This window comes from Austrofundulus limnaeus, unplaced genomic scaffold (assembly GCF_001266775.1).
Source record: "Austrofundulus limnaeus strain Quisiro unplaced genomic scaffold, Austrofundulus_limnaeus-1.0 Scaffold26, whole genome shotgun sequence".
Classification (NCBI taxonomy): Eukaryota; Metazoa; Chordata; class Actinopteri; order Cyprinodontiformes; family Rivulidae; genus Austrofundulus; species Austrofundulus limnaeus.
Genome location: NW_013952428.1, coordinates 454,240 through 460,622, shown reverse-complemented (window position 1 = coordinate 460,622; position 6,383 = coordinate 454,240). Strand labels below are relative to the sequence as shown.

Here is a 6,383-nt window from a genome sequence, read left to right as displayed (position 1 = left end):
TTTACGTTAAAGGTTATTTACTTAGCTTTCCTGTCTTCTTTGTATTTACTCTGCACCTTTTCTGTTGTTTCCAAGATGGTGCACTACGATTTGGCAAAGAAAAATTACAACACGCAATTCAACAAATACAGCCATCACGTGACAAGAGCAGACTGAGTTATTTTCAGCAAGTATGCTTAAACTTACCTATGACATCATAAAATTTAAAATCAGGTCAAAGTTACGTAAAAACAAGAGCATAGTTAATTTGTATTGTGTTAGAGCAAATTATGTAATTTTACTGGGGCTGGGGGTGGGTGGTCCATAATCCCTCTATAACTCCCACACACACAAATTACCCCCATTGGTAGCCATTTTGTTTTAGGTCTCCAAAGATAAAGCCAGGCTCTGAGTGAACTTAATCAGTTCTCAGCACATTATTTGGGCTTCCAATCTGAACAATTCTATACAGTACCATTACTTAAACTATTGGGGTCTTGACTAATAAATCTGAAGGCATAGAGGCAGATTTATTGAACAAAGCAGCAGGTCAGGGCTGAAATAATGATTTCTGGTTTCAGATGGTCAACCATTGCTTGTGTGGTTACAGTTTCTTAAAGCAGAATGGGAGGCAGTGCTTTAGGCTCCCCTTTTGTGGAACCCACTTCCAGTTTCTGATAGGAGTTATTTGTTTATTTATTTTGTCAATCAATGTAGGCGGTGAAATCGCCCCCTGCCACCTCCAACAACAAGCTTCCCCTGTGCGCTGTCATTTCCTATGTTAGAGTTCAGGATAAGGGTCCTCCATGAAACACTTTATACTAGACATAATGATCCAAACATGTTTAGGTTATTTAAACCATTGTATGGAAAATTCATATAATTAAAATAAAAAAGTTTCTGGTATGAACTGGTTTAGGGGAGACCGGGGACAGTTGCAACACTTTTTGCATTTGACTCTGTTACTCAGAGAAGGTTTGAATTAGACAAACCAAATTTTAATACAAAAAACTTACATCTGTCTGTTAATAGTCAAAACCATTTATAGATGATTAAAGCATGTACATTCTTCACTATTTGTATTTGAAAATGAAAAGTCAGATATTACAACTGACCCTGAGGCCGGGGACAGTTGTAACATTGTTTGGAGGTGGTTACAACATATTATTAATGCAATATATTTCACTGTAAATAACAGTTTTATTATTTTTATATTTATATTATTGCTAAATGAATAAAACCTGTAAGTTCTAATGATATTACAGTGTTATTTATTTATTGTTTTTATATTTATATTATTGCTAAATGAATAAAACCTGTAAGTTCTAATGATATTACAGTGTTATTTATTTATTGTTTTTATATTTATATTATTGCTAAATGAATAAAACCTTTAAGTTCTAATGATATTACAGAGTTATTTATTTATTGTTTTTGATCAAATGATGAATATAGATTAGCCTTGATGAGTAGACCTTATATACAGATGTCAAAGACTCTAATTGATATAAAATACAGTTGACTTTTAGACACAAGGATAACAGAACAATTTGTGTTTTGTCTATTGTCACTGTACGTCTACATTATGTAACATTTACATTAAACAAACTGGGATTTTAAAACCATTGTTGAAAACAACAACTGTAGAAAATACATCTTAAACACTTTKATGTTTTAAACTATAAAACTGTCATGAATACCCAACAGCCTTTTAGGTGTAAACTTAATTTCAACATGTTAATCTCATCTGTATGTGCTCTGTTTTTATATGGATTTATCGTATGGGGACAGTTACAACAACTGTTCCAACTGTCCCCCTTCCTGTCAGCCATGATAAAACCTCATGTGTTATAAGCTGATCTTGATACATGTTAACCATATTCGTTAAAAGTAAACATATCACTTGTTTAAACCATATGTGCCGGTTTCCCGTACAGGGATTAAGCCTAGTTCTAGATTAAATCACATTTTAAACCAGGATTTGTTGAAACAGCTTTCTTAGTTATGGATTACAGTAGTCCCAGACTTGTCCTAGTCTTGAATTAAATAATCTTCTTTCTTAGAGGAAGACTAGAGCTAATCCAGGTCTAAATGAAGACTTATATTAAACCTGGCCAGAGGCAGGTTAACTTCAGATTAAAGGCTGTATCAAACTGGACATGCTTATAGAGACAGCTTTGCTGTGCAGCACTTTTTATGAAGATAAAGAAGCTGGAAACTGTCGAGCGATCCACATGTTATCACTTTGATTTTGTTTGACTACATTTATCATTTTGCAAATAGTTAAGAGGAGAAAATCTGGTTTATTCTTGAATAAATTTTGGTTGAATCATGATTGTAATGGAATATTTTTATTTCATAATGACACAAGGTCAACAGAGGCATGGTTAGAAAAAAACAGAAGTTTTGCTGCTGCTTCATGTCTCTCTCCATCTCTCTGACTGACAACTCCACTTGAAGGATTTTCATCTTCACTTCATGTTCTCCTAGATTGCAATTTGCAGTTTGTGCTCATGAAACTCTATTCATGAAAAACTTACTGTAGTCAGCCTTTCCCCTCTTGCTGTGCTGCCTGGGATGAAGATCCTGGATGCTGCCACCGGTGCAGAGGTTGAATTTTTCTGACTCTGTTCTGGCTCCTCCCTCATCTAATTCAAGCTTTGCTCATCTTTTTCCTACAGAGACATAAGACATCTTTTCTACAAGACATAAGATTAATAGTATTTTTCATTTTTATACATAGTATCATAAATGGTACTAGCTTACCTAAGCAGAACAATAAATACACACAGACACACACATTGTAACAAAGAGTGTTGAAGAGTTTCACCACCTGAACTGTCCAGATGATCATCTGGCATCATGCCTTCAAATGGTTGTTGGTTTTCAATCATCCAGTCAACATATCCTCCAGGTCATGGCTCTGTGGTCTAACTGGGGGTCCCACAGGTCATGGCTCTGTGGTCTAACTGGGGGTCCCCCAGGTNGTCCCCCAGGTCATGGCTCTGTGGTCTAACTGGGGGTCCCCCAGGTCATGGCTCTGTGGTCTAATTGGGGGTCCCCCAGGTCATGGCTCTGTGGTCTAATTGGGGGTCCCCCAGGTCATGGCTCTGTGGTCTAACTGGGGGTCCCMCAGGTCATGGCTCTGTGGTCTAACTGGGGGTCCCCCACCTGTATTGAAATGTTCCCTACGAGCAATGGCTGCTGTTTTCCTCAGCTGTATTTTGATGTTGCAATATATGGCCTCATATGAACAAACATACGTTTTATTTTGAGTAATTAGAAGAATCTGTGTACTGTAAATAATAAGATTAAATCTTGCCTAAATCTGTTGGAGGGTCCTGTAGGTAACTTCTTCATTTGAGTTATATTTTTTTCACAACTGCAGTCCATGTGTTTCATTTTTTAATTTCTGTGGTTGAATCATGATGTTTGTCCTCAATTATGGGTTGTTTAGAAATAATTTTCTTCAAAAGTATTTTCTCACTTTCACTGAAGTTTTTTTGAACACTTTCTTTTTCCTTTCTCCATGCTGAGTCAGAAGTCAAATGTGATGGGAAAGTTCCACCCCAGGTTTTCAGAACAACCTCACCTTTGCAACATGTGCAGATTGCTAATCTAATTCACTTTCCAACACATGATCAGTCTAATACTTGATTACCTTAGTCAGAGACTCTGTAGTCTGGAACTAGTTAATCTGAAGTTAAACGACTCAGAAAGCAGTTGGATTAGTGTGGCTTAAGTTAGACCAGATTAGCTTAGTCCTGGTTTTATTTAAGCACTGAGTGCGAAACCGGCCCAAAAAGTTTGAGCTGGATCACAAAAACAGTAACAACAGTACAGTATAACAAAAATAAAACTGGGCAAAAACAAACAAACAAACAAACAAACAAACAAACAAACAAACAAACAAACAAACAAACAAACAAAACCTTTGGTTCCTCAAAAACAGTTTTTTTTTCAAATAAATCCTGGAGCAGTTTTTGAATCTGCTTACTTTTTCTTTGCAAGGTGGGACATCTGAGTGAGCATGTAGGCACTGCCCAGTTCTATAAACGTGACAGGTTGTCCATGTATTTTATTTGTTTTTATAACCTTCACGCAGTTTTGCCACCAAAATTAGATTTAGCATATGGGTTTTATGTCTCAGCTTCACTTCTAATAGTTTTGTGACAGTTTATCTGTAGCTTATGTTTTGTACACTTGTGAAAATGTTGAAAAGTGTTAACTACCCCTAACGAGTTCACTCATTTATCAATTTATTTTCCCAGTAGAATGTACTACATAAATCACAACCTCTTACTATCTTAACATTTATCTTTTTATCTGAAAGTAGACATCACATTTTCACAGGGGCGGTTCTAGGGGCGGGGCCACAGGGGCATTGGCCCCAGCTGAAATCTGATTGGCCCCCTGAAGTGCCCCTGTCCTGTCACTCATCTGTCCTTTACCTGGGGGTGATGATGGTGGATGCAGTTCCATGTTCAAACACTAGTTGTGCTAATGAGTCAAATGTTAAAGTCCAGAATGAATCAAGCTGACAGAATTCTTCTTCTCTTCTTAAAATGTGAACAATCCTGAAAAGAAGTCTTTCAGCTGACAAATGATGGCTGGATTTTCTCACATGTTGTGTGTTTGAAAATATTTTATCCATGTGCAGTAAAATGCATGAAAAACCGATGAGGAGAATTTACTCTGCAAGATTTTTGGTGCCACTTGACAATAAGGCTCCCCTTATAAAGAGTTTATAGATAGGTTATTAATTCATTTGTAAAGTTTACACTTCATAAATCATTAATAAATGAAACTAGACAGTTTTGTCTCTTTCTAGTACCTAATTATTGCAAAATAAACACTTATTAATCATTTTAAAAGCGTTTACAGATGAATTAATAACTTATCTATAAACTCTTTAAAGCCATCTATAACATGGGGCTTATTGTAAAGTGGTACCTTTTCTTTAATTACATTACAAGTGTTTGAAGTGGGGTACCCTGTATACCCTGGGAATTTGTGTGAAAGGATGTTGAACAAAGACTTAGCACCTCTCTGAATGTTGTGGCCCCTTGATGGCCCCTGACTCGGAAAAATCCTAGATCCGCCCCTGCATTTTCATTGGCGATCGATGAGCCCAGCCCGTGCTGCAGATGGGGGGACTGCCCGGAGGGGCGGGGCTGAGGGGGCAGTCTGTCTGGGCGGAGGAGGAGGACGGAACCATTCATTCTTCTGTGGCCCCGGAGAAAACGTGGAGGAGGATGAAGAGAGTCTGATGACAAAAAGGAGTCGAAACAACCGAGTTGGGAGACTGAAGTACTGAGAGCTCGGAGAAAACCCGGTTCCGAGGATCTTCCTGAGGTTTCAGAACGTCACGTTGCGCACAGCGTAAGTATTTCAGCGTAAAGAATGTTCTTTAACTCCTTCACCCTTTTCCTCTCTGTAGTAACTCCTCGCTGCTGCAGTCTGATGACTTTCACTCCAGTCTTTCCACTTTGGCTGTTCCTCTCAGAGCAGAAAGGAAACTCGTGGCAGAGAAGAAAGTCGAGTTTTCTTTGCCAAACAGCCCGAATCTAATGTGTTGACACAGATACACAGGCTGTTTGTACACAGTCAACAATTACCACCAATATGTTTGTTTTATTTAGCCTTTTATAAGAAAAAAACAGATTTATTTTTCAAAGTCAGTTTTTAACCATATGATCCATATATTTATAAATGTCATAGTTTATAAACTAAATATTTAACTTACAAATTAAATATTTAGTTAACACCTAAATATTTAACTTGTGACTTAATATTTAGTTTTGAGCTAAATGTTTAGCTTGCAACTTAGATATTTAGCTAGCTACCCAAATATTTAGGTTGCAACTTAAATATTTAGTTAGCCCCCTAAATATTTACCGGTAACTTAAATATTTAGCTAGGTAACTAAATATTTAACTTACAAATTAAATATTTAGTTAACACCTAAATATTTAACTTGTGACTTAATATTTATTTTTGAGCTAAATGTTTAGCTTGCAACTTAAATATTTAGCTAGCTACCCAAATATTTAGGTTGCAACTTAAATATTTAGCTAGCAAGTTAAATAGCCAGCCACCTAAATATTTAACTTAAATATTTAGCTAGATACCTAAATATTTAGGTTGCAACTTAAATATTTAGCAAGATACCTAAATATTTAGGTTGCAACTTAAATATTTAGTTAGCCCCCTAAATATTTACCGGTAACTTAAATATTTAGTGAGGTACCTAAATATTTAGGTTGCAACTTAAATTTTAGCTAGCCACCTAAAATATTTAACTTAAATATTTAGCTAGCAAGTTAAATATAAAAGGCTTTTATTTAGCCTAAATAAAAGCTAAATAAAAGCCTGTTAAATATTTAGCTAGCTAGCTAAATATT

At 36.2% G+C, this 6,383-nt stretch overlaps 1 protein-coding gene across 3 annotated transcripts in view; it reads left to right on the top strand.

The window, feature by feature from the left end:
* Positions 1-5,181: 5,181 nt before the first annotated feature.
* lhfpl2a (LHFPL tetraspan subfamily member 2a) overlaps positions 5,182-6,383 on the top strand; it is a 107,660-nt gene continuing 106,458 nt past the window's right edge. For all 3 annotated transcript variants that reach the window (XR_001309959.1, XM_014004684.1, XM_014004681.1), the window contains exon 1: positions 5,182-5,361. The gene's annotated coding sequence lies outside the window, so the exon portion shown is untranslated. The remainder of the gene's footprint in view (positions 5,362-6,383) is intronic.